The sequence below is a fragment of the Hermetia illucens genome, chromosome 3, assembly GCF_905115235.1.
Source record: "Hermetia illucens chromosome 3, iHerIll2.2.curated.20191125, whole genome shotgun sequence".
NCBI lineage: Eukaryota > Metazoa > Arthropoda > Insecta > Diptera > Stratiomyidae > Hermetia > Hermetia illucens.
Genome location: NC_051851.1, coordinates 121328455 through 121348983, shown reverse-complemented (window position 1 = coordinate 121348983; position 20529 = coordinate 121328455).

Below are 20529 nucleotides of genomic sequence, written 5' to 3'. Positions count from 1 at the left end.
CGGTACTACTAAGGGTTGGCAAGAGAGTTCTGGTTTGACGCTTGCGGAGGAAAAAACGGAAGCGGTCCTCATCACCAAGCGCCGTAAGGGCGGTTTTGCACGTATTCAAATTGGGAATCATATCATCACTTCTAAGGCTGGAAGCTCAGCTATAAGCCACACGTGCAGTATGTTTATGATAAAGCATCCACTGCAAGTGTGGCCCTGGCATGATGCCGAACGTGGGGGTTTGATCCTGCTCTATGCAGCTCTAGTTTGGGAAAAGACATTACAGATCACATTTAATACTAACGAACTGAGTTCAGTCTACAGAAGAACAGTCCTAAGGGTGTGCTCGGCATTCAGGATTGTCTCAGATGATGCAGCATTCATCATCTCTGAAATGATGCCCATTGACATCTTGGCAGATGAGATGACGAATACATATAATGCGAAGTCTATCTCTCCTTTATCGCAGACGAAGAACGCCGAAAGGGAGAGATCTGTAAATAGATGGCAAGAGCATTGGGAACGCGCGGAAAAAGGTCGGTAGACACACAGGCTCATCCCTGCCATCAAGGAGGCACGGTGAGATTGATTATAATCCTACTCAGTTTCTCATGGGTCATGGAGGATATCGCTAGTACCTGTTCAGGTTTAAACTAGATACTTCACCCGATTGTCCAAACTGCGATGGAGTCCCAGAGGACACAGAGCATGTATTCTTCCACTGTCCAAGGTTTGTGGAGGAAAGGAAGAACGTAGGGGAGACTCTAGAAGAGGTGCTCGTACCAGAGAATCTGGCGCGAAGAATGTTAGCATATCAGGAAGACTTGCATGCGATCAGTTCCACGGTCGTATCTATCCAGAGCAGGCTGCGAAGAGCAGAGGAGATTAGAAAAGCGCGGTTACGTACGCCGCGTAGAGACGAAAGGGGAGCAAGCTAAAATGAGCTGACTCGGCCCTGTGATGTAATACCGTACAGTGGTTCCAAGGGGCTTGGGGGAGTCGGGGGTGGTTATAGTGGGTAAGAATACCACACGCTGGCGTACAGGCCAGTGTCTTTTGAAGATTTCCACTTCCTCAAAAAAAAAAGGATAACAGTACCCTACAGGAGGCAATGTGGTCAGCATTGCTCTCACCCGAGATTATTACGCTGATTTGACTCAGGTACTCATTCACAGCTAAGTTGACTGGTGTCCGACGTCAAATCACGATACAAACTTCACTGTCACCAATGAGATTTAAACCGCGACCTTCCGCCCGGCAGCCTTGTGCCCTAACCACTCAGCTGTCCGGAGACTGACTACAGGTAGTCATCCTTATGTAGTCCAATTCGTTCAGTCAAAATTATTTTTAAGCAAATCGCTCCATTCATAGTAGAAGAAAACTTGCACTGGATATTACTCCCTGATGAGCGAGTGGATATAGCAAATAAAAGACTACGAAAAACATGCTTGTTTTGATAGTCACATCTGATTTGCTAATTTCCGTGAAATTTTCCAAGTTTCAATACTTCGCATTGATCGGCTTAGGACCTCTTATTGGGATTTTCTCTCCAAAATTAATCAAAATTTACTCTTTCAGTTAGAGGTCGATGATATATCTACTTCATATTGTTCTTTTCACCTAAGTACATGATAGAGGCCTACTGTCCTTCAAAATAATTAATCAGAAATTAACTTCTATTGTTGAGCGCCACGATGTCCAAGGCCCCGAGTTAATTTCTAAGTAAGAGAGCAAGTTGTTGAAAGAAACTAGAATTTAACAACGGACGATTATTAATAGCACCTAACACTTTCCTGCTGGAATAATTTAAACATAAGATATGTTATACCTTACGTAATGTCCTTTCCACCAAAGATCGCATCATTTGTAAATGCATGAAGGCAGCCTTCTGGTTTAGTATGTCTGACCCAATCCCATCTGTAAGGGTAGAAATCTCACAAGGATCAAATTTCATTGCTACCGCCATTAAAGGACATGGCGCGTTTGTGAACGAGCTCAATTGCTTTTGAACAATGGAAGGAGTGCGCATACCGTACGCAAAACGGAAATAAATGCCAATCTCAAAAGAAATGCTCGCATCATCTGTTTCTTGGAAGCCTGCATTTCGACAATGCGTATGGGATTACAGTGGTGATGTGCGGACGTCATATGTTTGATAATTGATTGACAGTGTTTAGTAATATTTGGGTAGGAGTTTAATTTTACACAAGCATGTATAATTACGGTGAACCCTAATTGCAATTATCATAAGTAGGACGATTGCAGTAGCGGTGTTCGCCCGAAATAAAAGTCACAAACGTTTCAGGAAGTACATATTACCCAAACACACAATTTAGTGGATTTCTCTAGTCCCATGCCCCAATTAACCCAAATTACTATTTCCTAAGTCAGTCTCAACCTATCATGGGTTTCCATACATCTTGGGTGATCTTGAGTCGATTAGTGCGAATTCCACTATCTTGAAATTAGCTAATCGTATCAGCAACCAGAGCTATGGAGTAACTGCATATTAGCGATGGTGAACCAAATTGAAGCATATTTGTGTTTGCAGTTTAGTTATAGCCTCAAAAAGTTATTGTGTCGTTAATGACTATTTAATTACGTTCCTGTAATTGTGGAATCAATATACGCACATATGTGTAGGTTCCTCTGTTAATAAAAATCAATAATAACTTCCAATATGGATTGGATTTTAGAAAAATGTTCAATGGAAAATTTCGCAAGTTTCGGGTTGCAATTGTATCCATATTTTCAAGTATACATAAATTCGTTTGGCCTAAATACAACTTCCTAGAGACCGCAGTTTAGACAACATGTATAAGTACAGTTGCTGTGTTCATCATCTGGTGCTAAAAAACATCTAAGCTGACAAAAGCCACTCCAAAAATTACCCAAATCAAATCACGGAGAAGACTGTGGTAATCTGGGCGTTAGGGGGATTACAAACTCTGTACATTTCGTATTGGAAAAGGGTAAACCAGAGAAAATCAAATTTATTCATCATCATCCTTACATCCAAGGTGATCATAAATCACTGTTCCAACTAACGGATTACCCTTACGGAAATCAAATGGAAGGGTGTACCACCCTCAAGGGCCATTCTCTCAGATGCATACGTTTCTAGACGAGGCATCAACGTCGTCACGTTCAATTCGCATCTCGCAGAGTCGTAATGGGTCGACCTTTAACGCCTTTCGCTCTCCGCAACTTTAAACGTTGCCTGGAAATTCCTAAAAAATTTTCGACATTCGATTTCCAACTGAGAGGACCGATGAGCGATTATCACCCTTTCCCTCCCACCTCCTTATTGGTATAATGTTTAGTATAATTGAAAGTACCTCGATCCTCCTACACGATTAATAGCGGTGGGAACATAGGAAAGTGAAAAAGGGGTTGAAGAACATTTCTCGTTTCTTGTCGTGACATAATCCTTGATTCCGATCGGAAGGCTTGCGTGCGTTCTGGACGATAAAACTTGTCATGACGGCGATAGTTTTCAAATACGAGGGTGAATAAATTTCTAATCGAAATCTTTTATACACATCCATTGAAGTTTTCGGAAAAGGTTTTCAAATTTTGTCACCGGGGTTGAGCATATTTCAGAGCGGTTGATTCTAGGTAGATTGCGGATGACTGACGTTTTAATATTACGGGGTGATGTATGTTTGTATGTCTGGGGGTAGGTGAGTGATTTTTATCCTACAACGTAAAGTTTGACCCTTATGTGATAAGAAAGTGGTGTGTGGGAACTTACGGAAAGCATTGTATGTATACGGGCGTAAAGTATGCGAATTGTATAGGATGATTGCCAACAGAAGATGTACGTGGAGCAATTAATTTGATAAAATTGGCGGGTAATTAGCTCTAAACATTTAAGAAAAAGGATTGCCCCTCATTGTTCTTCCCCTTTAGTCTTTGCCCCGTGCAGTGCCAGGGTTCGTTCGTTTTAGTCTTAGTCTACTTTAGTCGACCTTTTGGCCGTTTTCCATAGACTTCTACGCATCGGTCAATCGTTGTGAGTGAGCTCTCGTTAGCGCCAATTTCATTACCAAATCACTAAAAACGCCTCTCTTGCAACTTCCCCATGATGATCTTTTTCATTTCGGATGACATCATAGCGTGTTACGCTATTGATCCAACGCAACATTTTCATGCCATTAGCCCGAGGTGCCCTTCATTATCTTGATAGTCGGTCCACATTTAGGATCATAGAGTCCATTTTATCTTATTCAGATTTAGTCGATTTCCGGTTGGACAAGCTTCTTGACAGCAACTTTGTTGCGAGATACTAGGGAAACATTATCAACTTAGGCAGTGTGTCGGCCTAGATTTTCCACCGTTAAAAGGGTATTAAGCTCCATTTTCAAGTTTCTCCTCGAACTTTCAAATTTTAGGCAGGTGTAGAAAACGTCTTCCGCATCTTCGACTGCTCCTTTACACGCAGGATAATAAGGCGATTTATCGAAACTGAACCTATAGAAGTAATTCCTGTTCCTACCGTGTCCGGTTAAGAACTGAGTTAAATTGTAACTCGTCTCATCGTCGTTTTGCGTAGTCTACACATTTATGTGTTTCCACCCTGCTTCGTCAGATGCTTCCCTGGCTAGCTTAATAGCCAGTTTCGTAGCATCAACTACTGATAGATGGAAACCAAACTGCCTATCTAACAAATAACCGCCACTATAAATTATTAGATATAGTCGGTTATAGATTAGCCGCTTGAGAATCTTACCTATTTTATTCAGAAGACAGATAGGTCAATAGGATATTGGTTCACTTGTCGGCCTACCTGACTTCAGGATCAATACGAGCCTTTGTAAGTTCCACTCTGCGGGATCTGTCGGTCTGTCACATGCACTTTTCTTAGAAATTTGTATATCATATCTGGGGTAGGCTTCGACGATGAAGAAGAGTCTTTATGGCAAATTTTCACTATTACAACTTGATCCGTATTAAACCAATTCCATCAAAGATAGTTTTAAGCTCATCGTCAAGCCAAGAAAACTCCATGGGGCTTAAGATTACATGATATAAGTGATTGAGTGACCAGATCAATCACCGGGCCAATTGGGCGGTGTTTTAAAATGCAAGTTGTCGCTTAAAATTTTTCAAATAACAACGATTTCTGGAACTTTGTGCAAGAACAATGGAAAAATATCCCAATATATAGTTAATTTGCACTATGCGACACGTGGGCATTCCGCAGAGATGTTTTTCCAGTCAAAAAAATATTTAAATTAATTTTGCAATTATAATAAATACATTAACTTTAAAAACTATAAACCAATAAGTGTAATAAGTGTTCAAATACGGATATATCTTCTATTCAATAGGTGTTCTTATTTATCAATCCATGCATGTATGTATACATGATCCTATTAAAAGCTTCCCCATTTGATCCCCGAGACAGCTGAGGACTGTCTTTATTTCGCTCACTCTTTGATTATTTCGAGAATGGTTTCGTTAGCGTGTAACCTTCGGCAGGAGTAGTTGAATTTTATTAATGGTTTCTTGCGTTATTTCACAATGTAAAAGTATCTATATTAAGGAGGGATATCAGGTTTTTTTTGGCATCATTAAGACTTTGGCTGAACCTCAGCTCAGATCTCCGCTGAGAAAATATGAAAATTGGGTGGAAATTAAAAAGAGTGGCATATCTAGCACCATTTATTGACATTCTAGGCCAACTCGTTAACAATCGATTTTTTTACCAGAGTGTGCATGTTGTTTATGTCATGTTTTAGACTCGAGTGGTAAATATTTTATTGGGGAACCTACAGAGGAAAAGAGCGTACGTAAAGTCATTGGAGTAACCCAGTCAATGGCAAATGAAGAAAGAGGGAAGTTGGCGCATAAATAATGGAAATAGTCGTGGACATACCATGGATCCTTGTAGTAAACCAAAAAGAGGGAGAAAATGAACAGGGTATGCAAACTTTAAGGAAACGCCACAGGATCAGTCAGCGGGAAGGCGAGTTATGTATTCAGTTATAGCGAAGTGTTGAGCAGGAGCAACGTGTGATTTATGGATGCAAAAGCCTTGGAGAAGTCTATATAGGTGACGTCCACTAATTGTCGAGAATGGAGACATTTCGTTACGAAGTGTCAAAAGCTTGCAGGTTGCCAGTAGTGAATTAACTTTTAGCAAAGTCATGTTATTCTTCAGTTATAAGGTAACCCATGCGAATAGAAAACTAGTCATTGTCATATCTACTACGGATTTTTGAACAAGATTGATGCAGCGAAATTCTATTTGTTGGGATAATTATAGCCTTTCCCACAGGCTAAGAAAACCTTCGTGGGTCTTATTGAAAATTATGGAGGGAGGGAGAGAAATGTTCCAATTGGTATTAATCAAAAAGAGGCTCGGGAAACCGTTGGCACCGGTCCAGCATTAGCATTGAAGTTGCCAGTTGGCTACACAGCTTAGGATGGAGTAAGGTAGGGATTGGAAAATATCAGGCGCATGTGCAACTTGCTGGCCGGGAGGCTGAAGAAGAAGGAGGATGGGGATTATGCACCAATGTAAAATAAATACGGAGTAAGTCACACTATAATTGACGTAAGCCAGCAGGACGGTTAGTGGTTATATCAGATTTAATTACTCTTACAAACTTATAATTGGCTCATATTAGAAAATTCTTATAGGTTATATTTCTCAATATGCTATTGTGAACGGCTCACATGCGTGCTCTTCTGAATATACGCATATGTTGCAGGTAAACTGATTGAAGACTTTGGTCTTTACGCTACTACTTACATTAAATACCACAATTAAAGGTAGTCAACTAAATTCCGTGCAGAGTCATAAAAAAATTGCATAAAGAGAAAAAGTGCTCACTTTTTCAAAATTATGTCTCTCATGAATTGGTTCATTTTTGGTGATTTTTTAGATTTGGTTGTCAAAGTAACACGCAGGTAAGGAAGCAAGACGCTTATCTTCTCTGTAACGTATAAAAACAATCGTTTCACATTCCCCGAGGAAAACGTTGACATGATGATAGCTACCTCTGTTTTGAGTTGCTCGTGTATGTCTTGTAATGCTACAGTGTAGAAAGCGTAAGAAATTTATTGTGACATGATAGCCATTGCGGCAGGTATTCAGGAGCTTCAGTGATTCCATGTCCAATTATTTCTTTGTCAGTTATAATCCGCTTATGGAAATGTTTTGGATGCGATAAGTGATCGCACGCGACAATCGCTCCTGGCAACAAAAATTATGAAAAGGATGAACAAGTATGGACTTTTAGGCCAATGAAAATAAATTTTCTGAAAATTATGTAAAGTTGAAATGGACATTAAAGATGAATTACGGAGTAAGATAATTATCTCATTATGCATTCAACATTGTGTCCGCTGGGTATCCGATTTTAGGGACGAACGTCAATTCATTCTGTTTTCCGCAGGCAATATTGTTAAAATGAAGTCAGCGTATGTAAATCAAGTTTAAGCGTATTTCAGGTTTCAGGTTCGAGCTATTTTTGTAGCTTCAGTTCTTGCGACGGAGGTCTCGCGAGGACGGAGAATGGGCAGAGAAGTGGGGTTGGTTTTACTGGATGAGAAACTTACAGACTGCTTCAATCTGGCGCAGCAGCGTCTTTTTAAGGTTTCCACCTCCACCCTCAAAAAAAAAAAAATATGCCAAGCCTACTAGTTCTGTCTAGTTCTAGAATGATTTTCGTTATAGTATTTGTTTCTGAAGAACAAGAAACTGTTTGACATTTTCCCTTATTACGTTGCTTTCAGCGCAACCTTACGACTTGATTAATGTGGGAAAATAAATAAATTTGGGTCATACGGTGGGTAATCACGAAATAACAACACGGCGTAATCTTAAAAACGAAAAGAAGATTTCAAATGATGGCAGTTGAGGAATATTAACTGACATAAACTTTACAAAAGGATAGATGTAATTCGCGGGGACCAACCCTGTCGCTCATCTAGATGCCGCAATTGAAGAAGGCACAATCCCACCGGATTAGACTTTGGCCTCAGTAACTAAGTACATTAAGCATATGTACAGCAGATGCAGAGTCGAAGTATTACTACTTACCACTCTGTCCCGCAGTCAGTGATATTTGTTGGCAAGCGTTATTCCCATCATTTTACGTGACGGAGAACGAAGATCTATATAACTCAGAAAAGTTAAGGAATTTATAGAAGTTCTTGTGTTACCGAGGGATCATCTTAACTAGTACAAGTAACCGAAGAAAATAATAACAATCGTCACTAACTATCTCCATTGCATATTCTCTCCTGGAATTTAGTTGATCGTGATCAGCCTGGTGCTTTTCCTACTTAACCTCCTACAGTATACCGAATAGCTGGACCAGGTAATACAAATAATAACATCTAGTCGAAACTTCCTTTTTCGCAGAGGGAAGGATTTCAGGACGAGACACTATAAATAATACTTTTCCATTGAAACTTCATTTTGAACAGTGCATGATATCATTTAACGCTGAGTTAAAGATGAAGGAAATGTAGCCGTATTTGCAGGAGGAGGAGGAACATTATATAAATGAAGTTATTACTATATTTTATAGACTTAGTGCAAACTAGTCTTAACTTCACATTACCATCACTCAATAATATAATGATATAGACAATAATATAAGTCATGATACTAGAAAGTTAGGTGGAAATCCTACTATTATTAATAAACCCATTCTGAACTGAAGCTTCCTCTTTCAAGTCAAGTACGAAATTAAGCACTAATGTGGACGACAGTCAGAAACATGGAAATATTTATATAATGTGTTTCATAACTAAGGCACTAGCCCTGGTTTGCTTAGTTTGTTATAATCTAAGCCAAATTAAATTTTTTTGTCTTGAATTCAAACGAATACTTTTGCGTCAAATCATCTTTTGCGGTATATACAACAACAACACACAGTGCCATAACGCTAATAAAATTAAGCCAACAGTATTCCCAGCGCGGAATACTACCAAATCCTAAATTACCTGAAATATGATGATAATGTAAGAATCCATATTTTCAAACTTGCAAACAACTCCGGAAAATCCCAAGGTAATTTGTAAATATATTATATATTAATTATTAGTTCGAATTTTCCACTGAGGAATCTGCGGATGTTGGGCCAACAATCCAAGGTTTCTGCTGGTCTGACAAGCAACTTTTCTCCACACATGATGAATCAGGAAAACAACTGTGAAATAAAGGTACTCTACAGCACCGTAGATGTCAATGGTTGATTGGCCTGTTGTGAACAAAGAAAGAAAATAATTTTTTTTTGTGAGAATCACCTGCTTTATATCTTTATATACAATTTCTCTTCGATAATTTCTTTAATTTTCCATTATCCCCATCTGAATTCGTCACCATCCCATCTATTAGATATTGTCGAGAATTGGGGCTGTTTAAGATATCCATGTTCATCCAACTTCCGTTATGGGTCTCAGTATCAAAAAAAAAGAAAAAGAAATAAAATAAAAATTTGAATCTTTCTATTAAATTTACTAAATATTTATTAATTCTGTAAATATAAAGATGATGATGGAATTACAGCCGAATTAGGTAAATATAGACGTGACCAGTTACACCAAGTGGTTCATCAACTTGTGCTCGAGGTATGGGACAGCGAATCAATGCCTGACGATTGGCAACGAGGCATTATCTGTTTCATACATGAAAAGGGAGATATTACACAGTACAGCAATTATAGAGATATTCTCCGTTATCTTGCTAGGCCAGATAGGCCCCATACGCCCAGAACATAACTGGCACATACCAAAGCGGCTTCACTCCAGGCAATCAACAACAGATTAGATTTTCTCTCTGCGGCAAGCGATGGAAAAACTGTTGGAATATGGACATCAGTTGCACCATCTATTCATCGATTTTAAAGCCGCCTATAATAGCATAGCCAGGGTAAAACTATACACGGCCATGAGAATTCGGACGAAATTGGTAAGACTGACTTGGTTGACAATGACCAATGTGCCAGGGCAGATGAAAGCAGCAGGATTACTCTCGAGACCATTCAACATCAACTACGGTCTACGACAAGGGGATGCCCTATCATGCGTCCTCTTTAACCTGGCCCTCGAGAAAGTGATCCGTGATGCTGAGGTTAATGCAAGAGGTACGATCCTCTTTAAGTCCACCCAACTACTGGCCTATGCTGACGATATCACCATCATCGGAAGAACCACCTGAGACGTACAAACTGCCTTCATCCAGATCGAGCAGGCGGCGCGAGATCTTGGGCTGCACATCAATGAAGGCAAGACAAAATATATGGTGGGAACGTCAGCACCGAAAACGAATCAACCAACAAAATCCAACCGCACTGGTCAAACGGGAAGAATAAGGATATTAGAATACAACTTTGAGATCGTTGATAACTAGAATCGATAACAGCTATGATGATGAAATACGCGGACGATTGTTGTCAGCCAACAGAGCCTATTTCAGCTTATAAAAATTGTACCGCTCGACACGTCTCTCTCTAGCTCTTACTGTACAAGACAATGATCTTGCCAGTCCTCGGTAATCCTCGGAGATTTGACTTCTTAGCAAGAAAAATTGCGAACTGTTGGCCGCGTTACGAAGAAGAATCCTCCGAAGAATGTTTGGCCCCTTACATGAGGATGGACGATTCCGTAGCCTACATAACGACGAAATCTATGAGCGATACCATGACCGTCAGATCAATAGATTCAATAGGTCACGGTGGGCGGGTTACTTAATCCGTATGGATGACGATGATCCCGCCCAGAAAATCTATCAGGGCAATATCCATGGCAGAAAAAGAAGAAGAGGCAGACCCAGCCTGAGATGGTCGGGACAGATTTAAGAGATGCCGAATTGGTGGACCTTGGCGCAAAACCGGGATGTCTGGAGTTCCTTATTAAGGCAGCCCTAGACCGGATACCGGTTATTACGCCGTTGATGATGATGATGTGTAATTATTAAGCTAGCAAAAATCAATTTTTTATTGTAAATTTGAATCTTGATTTATTTGAATTAAATCTGCTGAGCTAAAGTTGGGAGTCTTGCATTGGCAATATTTTCATCAAAACTGATATTCTTTAAACTTATTAGGGTAACTAACTAAAGTACTAATCAAGATTTTTCATTTGATACCCCATAAATTCACAGACAGTAAATCTATTTTAATAAGGTTTTGTTTTACACAAAACCGAAAACATTCAAACAAAAGCTATGTCAACGTGGCTATAATTCGCCACAAGATGGTGCTGCAACTTCTACACTGTTTACCCGATTGCCATGAAAATTAGTGTATACATGTATTTTTCCATGGAACACATTCAGGATATCATTTGGCCATTCCTGCTTAAATTGTTGGGATCCGTGCCTGCAAACCCCCCCCCCTCTCATTTGTGTGGGTGCGAAAGAGAGTGGAGGAGTAAGGGGTAGCTCTCGCTCTCGGTACCAATAACCTTTTTAATATTTCGAAAATAGCCCCTCTTCAAGGCACCGCAACTTATGGTAGAAAGGAGGGATTTTATTATTCTTTCCGGTGACGGAATTGTCAAATCAAATGTTACCATGATGATATCAAAATATTTCCCATTTCACTTTCATCAACAGCGGAACAACCGGTATCCGGTTTAGGCCTGCCTTAATAAGGGATTGCAGGTCCACCAATTCAATATCCATAAAAGCTGTCTGGCATCCTGGCCCACGCATTAGTTCTATCTCAGGCAGGGTCTGCTCGCCATCTTTTCTCGCCATAGATATTGCCGTTATAGACTTCAGGCCGGATCATCTGTATCCATACGGATTAAGTAACCCGTCCACCATAACCTATTGGACCGAATTTTATCCACAACCTGTAGACTGAAATAGACTTTGTTGGCTGCCAACAGCGATACGATTTCATAGTCGTAGTTGTTATCGGTTGCGATTTTCGACCCTAGATAGGAGAAATTATCAACGGTCTCAAAGTTGTACTCTTTCCGTTTGACCAGTGTGGTTTGATCTTGTTAGCTGGTTGGTTTGCGGCGCTGACGTTCCCACCATATATTTTGTCTTGCCTTCATTGAAGGGCTGTCCAAGATCTCGCGCCGCCTGCTCCATCTGGATGTAAGCAGTTTGTACGTTTCGGGTGGTTCTTCCCATGATGTCGATATCGTCAGCATAGGCCAGTAGTTGGGTGGACTTGAAGAGGATCGTACCTCTTGCATTTACCTCACCTCGGCTTTAAAGTCGATGAATAGATGGTGCAACTGATGTCCATATTCCAAAAGTTTGCCGCAGAGAGAAAATTTGATCTGTTGTTGTAACGAATATTTATACAGTAGCAAAGAGAGGCCATTTTTTCGCAAATAGGTTCTTCTGAGGTGTTTTTCGATAAGAAGCGGTATCTAATGGGTCCTTTTAATGTTTAACCCTATTAAAATGGGTTTACTATTTGTTTATCTGTCTGTCTGTCACACTTTTTATCTTAGAAGCGCTTACTTCTACTATATGGAACTTTAGTAGAAAGGTGGGGGGTGGGGGTCCCTGTTAGTACTTTCCAAAACCGTTATTACTTTTTACATTGGTGTGGGGGTCCGAAAAGAGCCAGTTACTTCAAGGACCCGTTCTCAGGAACTACATAACCCAGATATCTGAAAAGAAATAGGTGGTTCATGCATCTGTTTATATAAAGTTAATAATGGTACATTACCATATTTATTATAAGTATATTCTCTAGAAGTTGACTTCAAACCTACCTTGGCTTTATCCTAGAATCATCAATATTTGCAGTAAAGTAGTTTATACTTCTATGGAGCATATTCTGGCAAGTTTGGTGGAAATTGCATTATCGTAATTCACAGAGTTACAATAGGTTAAATTTTTCACTTTTGTGCAAATTTCCTGCATTCTAAGACTTTGAATGTCAGTATCATACTAGTCCGACAAACTAAATGCGTAAACTCTACAGGCCAACACAAATGGGACAAATTCCCACTTAAATATGCTCATATAAGAAATAAAAAAAGTTTTTATACTTGAAGCACTTAGCTCCCGGTTTCCCGACTTGTTTATTTTTCTTGGGGGTTATTGGTATTAAAGGGCAAAAGTAACGTCAATTTGATCGGAATTACCATATCAATTGATGAAATAAATAAGGGAAACGATAGTTATTAGTAAAATACAGAAACTTGATATGGTTACTCATAAAAAGGAATTAGTTGTAAACTTATGGTTATAAAAGGGGCAGATGTTGCTACATCTAACAATATTGGGTATAATGAATCATCAATAAGAAAATTTTGAGCGAATTAGTTGAAAACGTCTAGTGCACCAGCCCGACAGCGGACTCTCAAAGAAGAGAAGTTAGCGTAAGGAAAGGAAATGGGCCCAAATATTTCTGCGCAATGGTCTTAGAATTGTTTCTGAAATTAGTATGGAGGCCAAGGCTGCCCATCATGTCATTTTAAGCAGATCAGCTGTAAAATGACGATGAAGGGAAAAGAGCTTCAATCTTAGACGTGCTTAAAAAGGTCCATTGTTACAGCGAAAATATGGTTAAATATGGAGGAAAAATTGGTTAACTGATGATAGGGCTAATATAATTTCCTCTGGTGAAATACGCGAATAACCTTAACTGGTCCAGATTTGGGAGTCATGGAATCACAGTGAGGAATGTACCGAGTACTTTAGAGCATTCTCGACACGTTATGCTGTATAGAAACAACTATAAAATGTGCTTTAATTGGTCACACATAAGAAGGGGACTTTCAGAATGATCCAGCACTGTGGAATTGATCGCAATTTGTGAGAACAGCGCGGACATTCTTCTATATGGATGTTTTGTTTCATTTTTTGCAATAAAAATTACGATGAATCAACTCTCTTTCTTATACACGGGTTAAGAAGTATCAAAATATTTCAGGAATTAGGCCCTTATCATTGCCTGTAAACCGCCCGCAGCTCAACCCAATTGAGAAGGTTTTGGCCATTATAAGGCAAAATATATACCGTTATAAATTCAAATTAATACATTTAATATATTTATTTTATTTAAAAAATTTGAGGAAATCATTAAATTTATTTGATACAATGCACTTTCGGCAGAATTAAGAAACTTTTAAAACAATTGTGCAGAACAAATTCCTGTCCTTACGCTCACTCGCCTTTCTTGAAAGTCCACTGTCACTGACGCACTAAACTCTCCACTTAAACTTTCAAATCGCCAATTAATTCGTTCAAGAATTTGTTGGTGTTTCATTCTACCTAATTTTTTAAATATAGCAACATCTGTCACTTTTATAAGCATAAGTTTATAACTAATTCCTTTTTTTCCAAGTGTCTGCATTTCTCTCAAAACCATCATTTATCAATTGATATGTCAATGCTGATCAAATTGATACTATTTTTCCCTTTTAATACTTGTAAACTCCAAACAAATTAACCAGGAAACAGGAAGCTGGACGCTTCAGGTATGAAAGACGAAAGGTGTTATGTATTTCTTATATGAAAATATTTGAGTTCACTGTATGCGTGTGCGTTCACAGTTGCTATCCTTCTTCCAAATTTGATGTCAATTGGTACAACCGTTTCTGCGAAACGTATGTGTGATGACGGACAGACAGAAAGACATTTTAGTTAAAGTGAGCTGACTCCCCCCCCGTGAGGTAATAACTGATGGTGGTTCCACGAGATACTGGAGGAGTCGGGGGTGTTTTCAGTGGATAAAAATTCCACACGCTGGCGTATCCAAGCTAGTGTCTTTTGGAAATTTCCACCTCCCAAAAAGAAAAAGACAAACACGCAGCCAGATAAAGAACTGATTTTAATAATTTGCAACAGAAAATATGCAATTCGGTTTTTTTTACCGCTACTGTAAACAAATAAATTCTTAAATTTATTACTGCTATACTATACTATTACTTTTTTTTGTTTTAATACAGGCTTCAAATAGTACTTAATATTGCATTTTGTGGTTCCGGGTTATATATTGTATGTAATCTTATCGAAGTGTCCACTTCCAATCGTTGTGCAGATGGAAAGGGAACTAAAACCATTTTTTCAGTTTAGGAAATTACTGAGAAGACAAGTTTATTAAATATCAGCTTGATTTGAAATTTTTTATGAAAAAATTCAATTTAGTCGAGAAATCGCTTCATTATCAAAGGTTCTGAGTAAAGTTAGATAATACCGTACCGTTTACGTGTGGCATCCTCATTTTATGTCGCTCCACACAACACATGCCAATACCAGGCCATTGAAAACTCCTATCTTGGTATCCCGCTATTCGTTATCGTAAATTGCAATTTGCCACATCATTAAATACATTTTCTCACTAATTTATTTTTACTCACTTGAATCGCTTCAGTATTAGTTCATCTTCCTCCACTACTCTGCTAGATATTTCATCTGTCCTCCTTTCTCACGCTCCATTTAATCAACAACGCCAAGACTGGCTTATTCACTGCACTTGCTTCCTTCAAATGCGTCAATTGCACACCTAAAACGCCATACTTCCATGTGCCTTTATTTTTTCAAAAAGTGTTTTCCAAAAAGAGAAGGAGGAGTGAAAAATTATCTCTTAGTTCTAGGAGGAGTCAGTGTTAGGTTTTAAGACAAAAGGTTACTCAGTTTCTTTCTGAGCCATTGAGCAAATCGCCAGACTGATGCTCCCTCATCAGTGTTAAGTGAAATATTCGCTCCCTATGGATACCTTTTTAAGACAGGATAGGGCAAATTTAGAGAACCGAGTTCTGAGAGGCATTTGGAAAAATTGTGGAACCCAGAATTAACACCTGGCCAATGTCAAATATGTAGATGAATTCCGATTTGAAACTTAATAAGTGATTTGAGAGTTTAATGTATTTTCCACGAAAAATGCTCCAGCTTTGATTTTATCGACAAGTATAACGTTAGAATGTAAGCGTGCTTTATTTTCAAAGTGGTATCCTTGTCTACTTCTACTTTACCCATAGCTCCCCTAAAGACATTACATTTACGATCAGAGCTTTCCCATGAACAGCAAGACACCATTTAACTAAGCAAAATTAAAAACGGACAAGCTGCCAGGAAGAGCATATCCTTTTACTGACTTTCCTTTATTTTGTTAAGTGAGTGACTTCGTGAACATATCCCAGCCATATCTTCTCCCAGTTGCAATCAGGCAGAATCGATACTTGAAGCGCACAATGTTGAGTCTTGAACTAACGGTAAAGGAGCATCTTTGAAGTTAGCGCTAATGGGATGAATTTTTGCTAATTGCAATTAACCTTTACGTGTATCACCCTTCCATGAATTATAATTATTTTGCTCCGTTAACAGATAAGTGAATGATGTTCTGGATTTTTATAGGGCTCCAACAGACGCTGCATGTCGTTTGTAGCTCCTCATTAACATGGTGTGAAAAATTAACGAAACTTGCTGCTTTGCACTTAACTCAGGAAAAGGGAATCTTCTTAGAGATACTAGTCAGATAATTCCTTTTGATATCAGCTCATTTCTTATTAATGAAAAAACGACTGCTAAGCTAGTCTGTGTGCTAAGCTCGGTTTACGAAGCCGGTAGACTTAGAACCGACTATTATCAACTTTTTTTGTATAACATTTGTATCGTGACTAAGCATCTCCGCATCTCACGGGAATCCATTTAAATCCGAAGAAGCGAAAGAGCTTTCCAAAATTCAGAATTTCCGAAAATAAGATTTGTCGTTGTTTGGATCCTCTATCGAGATAATATTATGATGAATTTGAAAGTAAATTAAATATAGTGCAAAAACACATTATATTTAAGCCGGGAATACCTTCTGAGGCAAATAATTGCAGAAAAGCAGATTTACGTTGTATTAACCGCAAATCCACACCGAAAACCTCATCGTAATCCCTTTGATCAACTACCGCCGCGCTTTATGTATTAAGAGAAGATCATCAAGAGATCAAATACATATAATCTAAGTACATATGTACATGTTCACATTTGTGCATATATATAATTATGCAAAAGGTATTGTCGGTAGCCCAGGCATAGCACGGTCGAGAATCGAAAAGCCGTCAATTATTAAATATGGGACCTGATGGCAGTTGTTCATTAGCTACCATCTATCGCGCAGAACTCTCCGTGTATGTTGGAGTACCTCCGAAGGTGCAAACACGTGGCTGGGCGAATGGATCGCAAAACCACTTGATCAGCTACCGGCACGTCGGTGGCTGCCCTCCTAACATGGTAAGGTGGCCCGAAACTCATCAATACGACCGTAAACCAATCTTCACTTGCGGAATGATTTTTCCTACTTGATATATGCCTAAAGGATTAACTCGAAACCACAGAAAATGAGCATTTGGTAGAACTAAGGTAGAAGAGCAGCAGCTACCGGTTTAGGCGATGGTGCTTATATATGCGGGTTAAAATAGAATCTCCACTATTTCAATTAAGGTCTTTTTTATCAATTTTTCAAACTTTTCATTAATTTTATCACCATTTTCCGCGTAGGTAGTAATTCTACACTCATTGATATTTACGAGTATATTCACGGTCATGGGCAGTATAACAAGAAAACCCTCGAACTGGAAATTTCTATTCGTTATGAACTTAATTTTCAAGATGCAGAGTCAATCTTAGTAATTTTATTCTATTCTTGTTCAGAGATTATCTAGAACTTTTTCAATGCTGTTGCTTTGTATGTAAACTGCAATTGCAGTAATATCAAATAATATCGGTGATTTTTCTTTCTCTAAAATTTTTGAATCTATTTTATTTTTAAGCTTTTTTATACAACAAAATCTTATTAAAATTGGTTTATTGTCTGTCTGTCTGACTTTTCTTTTGCCGAAAGTGGAAATCTTCCAAAAATTATGGGTACATATGTGATACTTTTACCCAAAGAAACCACCCCTTAACTCCTGCCCTCTTCCCCGCGGAACCACGGGATGGATATGGCTCTAGCATGCCCATCAATTGCATGCGCAACCTATTCTGCCTCTCTCAACCTGCACTGGGCTCGCCGCACTCTCGATTACTCTATTTTAGTTCTCTTGGCACGCTAGCATTTTCCCAACTCGGTTTTCCGGTATTACAGTTTGTCCTAATGTCTCGACTCTAGACTCTTCTTTTCCTCTGATCTAGGACAATGGAAGAAAACATGCTCCGGGAACTCCGGAATAACGTCGCGGCTGGGACAGTTGGCTGAGCTGTCCTGTTTAAACCTACAGAGGTGTTTACGGTAGCCGCCATGTCCCGTGAGAAACTGCATGAAGTCCTACTTGATCTCATCATGTGGTCTCTCCGTCCACACCTTGATGTTGGGAATCAATCTGTGGGTACATAGACCCTTTTACACTTGTTCTGATTGGTGTTGTCAGCTGTTCAACGATTCCTCCTTTTCGGCGTGTCATCTCATCAGTTAAAATGTCGATCGGCATCATTCCGGCTACCACGTAGAACGCTTGGTCTGAGATGATTCTAAAACCACAGCACACTTTTAAGGCGGTTTTTCTATTAACCGTGCTCATCTTTTGAGCATTGCATGTTTCATGCAATACAGTTGCTCAAGCTGGCTCTGCGTAGAATAGTATAGAGCTCATAACTCTTGCTGTAAGTAGCCTACGAGTGCATCGCGGGCCCCCAACATTTGACGGATGCCTTGGTGCAAACATGTTGTACGTGCTGTTTGAAATTCAGCCTCGCATCTATTGTCACTCCAAGATATTTAATTACTGATACGAGCATCTTTCTGTCACTTCTTTATGCCAGTGATTGCTCTGTATGAATACAATTCCACATCCACGAGATGTTTTCCAACAATAACCACCGCTATGTCATTGCTGTAACCCACTATTGTAACCTCGCTAGCAACTGGGACTTTGACTTTCACCAGGAGACTTACTATTAGTATTTTTCTTTTACATGTCTCGGGAAAAATACGACCCGCCAAGTATGCTTCAAACAACTCTACAAATATGTCCGCTTTTGTTTGGTATACAGTCGAGACGCGGTGCTATGTTGTCTCCCAGCTGACAGTATTCTCCATCACATCTAAAGGAGCCTGTAGACTGCAGCCGCTCATGCTCCCCTGAGCATATAAACCCTAAACCGTTGTAAACCTGCAGGCGCTTCCCCATAGATCAATATCCGTCTTTGCGCAGAATTGTTTAAAGCAGTGACAATTGTTTCACTATATAGCTGGCTTCAATTTTGTTCAATCTTGCTTGTAAACTTGCTACTTCACCTTCTGGTCAATCCTATCTATTGCTCTCTGGGCCGACAGGAAATCAGACAATTCATTATTTCACCAACAGTTGGGCCTTATACTAGGGAATGAGTCTCATCGATGAGTTCCATGCCGTCGCGAGACAGCCATTTCTCTCCAAGAAAGTGGCTGGTATAGCATCCTGGTCCAACTATATATCTATGAATATTTGCGCGTCAGTAGCTTCCGCAGACCAACCTGACGTTCTCTTCATTCTTGGGCGAGCAGGTTTTCAACTGCTTGGCTTGGTTTTTAGGTCAGAGAAGATTGCCTGGTGATCACTGGGGGTGTAGTGTTCGCTTACGTTCAGATCCGCAATGACCCCGACTCTTCTTTCCGGTAAATACTAACCTGACCATTGTTCGCCAATATGTTGTTTAATTGCGCGAAATGAGCTTCCCCATTCAGTGGCTCATGCGTTCAAATCACCGGCGTTGACTTTCGGTCCTTGTCCTTTTGCATACAAGACCAATCTGTCCGACATATCCTCAAATTCTGTCAACGTTAGGATTGCAGGAGCATAGCAGCTATAGATGTATATACCGTCTATTTTGCCCATAATAATCAATATGCCCGCTGTCCTGGCCCTCCTTTTCATCACACAACATGCATTTGAGATTCTTATCACATTCCCAGCCAATGTGACCTGTTTTCCCCCAACGTGTGCATCGGTTAGATCGATTAATCAAGCCCTTGCTATCACCAGATGTCTGTACAAGAGTGACTTGAAGAATCTCTTCAAATGGAAGGGGCGCAGACTATCCATCCAATATGGACCCTTCCGACATTTAGCAGCTTACGGGCTGTTTCTTTCGGTAGCTGGGTGGTCGCCTTTTGTGTGTCCCCATAACCCTGTTTGAGGCATAAAATGGAAGCCTCCTGCAAGCCGTTCAGCTTGAACTGTTCTGCTAAGGGAGTGAATGTTTCCGCTTTAGAGTAGACATTGTTAAGCTCCTTGAACTGTATAACGTTCTCATGGTTTTAAGCACACGCGCCAGCTGGCTGGCTGCGGAAGTTTTCAGCTTGGATCTTTTCGGACTTTTTCGGTTTCAGCCTGAAATTCCTCTTTTGCTTACTTACTTAGTAACTTACTAGTAATTTTCGCTTGAAGCAAAACGAAAGATAGACTTCACTTGACAGCAGCCGTTCTTCTTTCCGCACATTTTGAGACATTAACGGGATTTCTTCAGACCAGGTTTTTGCTTTTGACGCCCGCCGTTCTTCCTCGGATAAATCCTTCTATCCTTTCCTTTTCGGTGTTCTTGGGAGCAGTGTAATCGGTTTACACATCTCCTTGTCTAAGCTTCTTGCACGGTACCCATCGAGTCTCTGCTGTGGAAGGATGTCGACGATC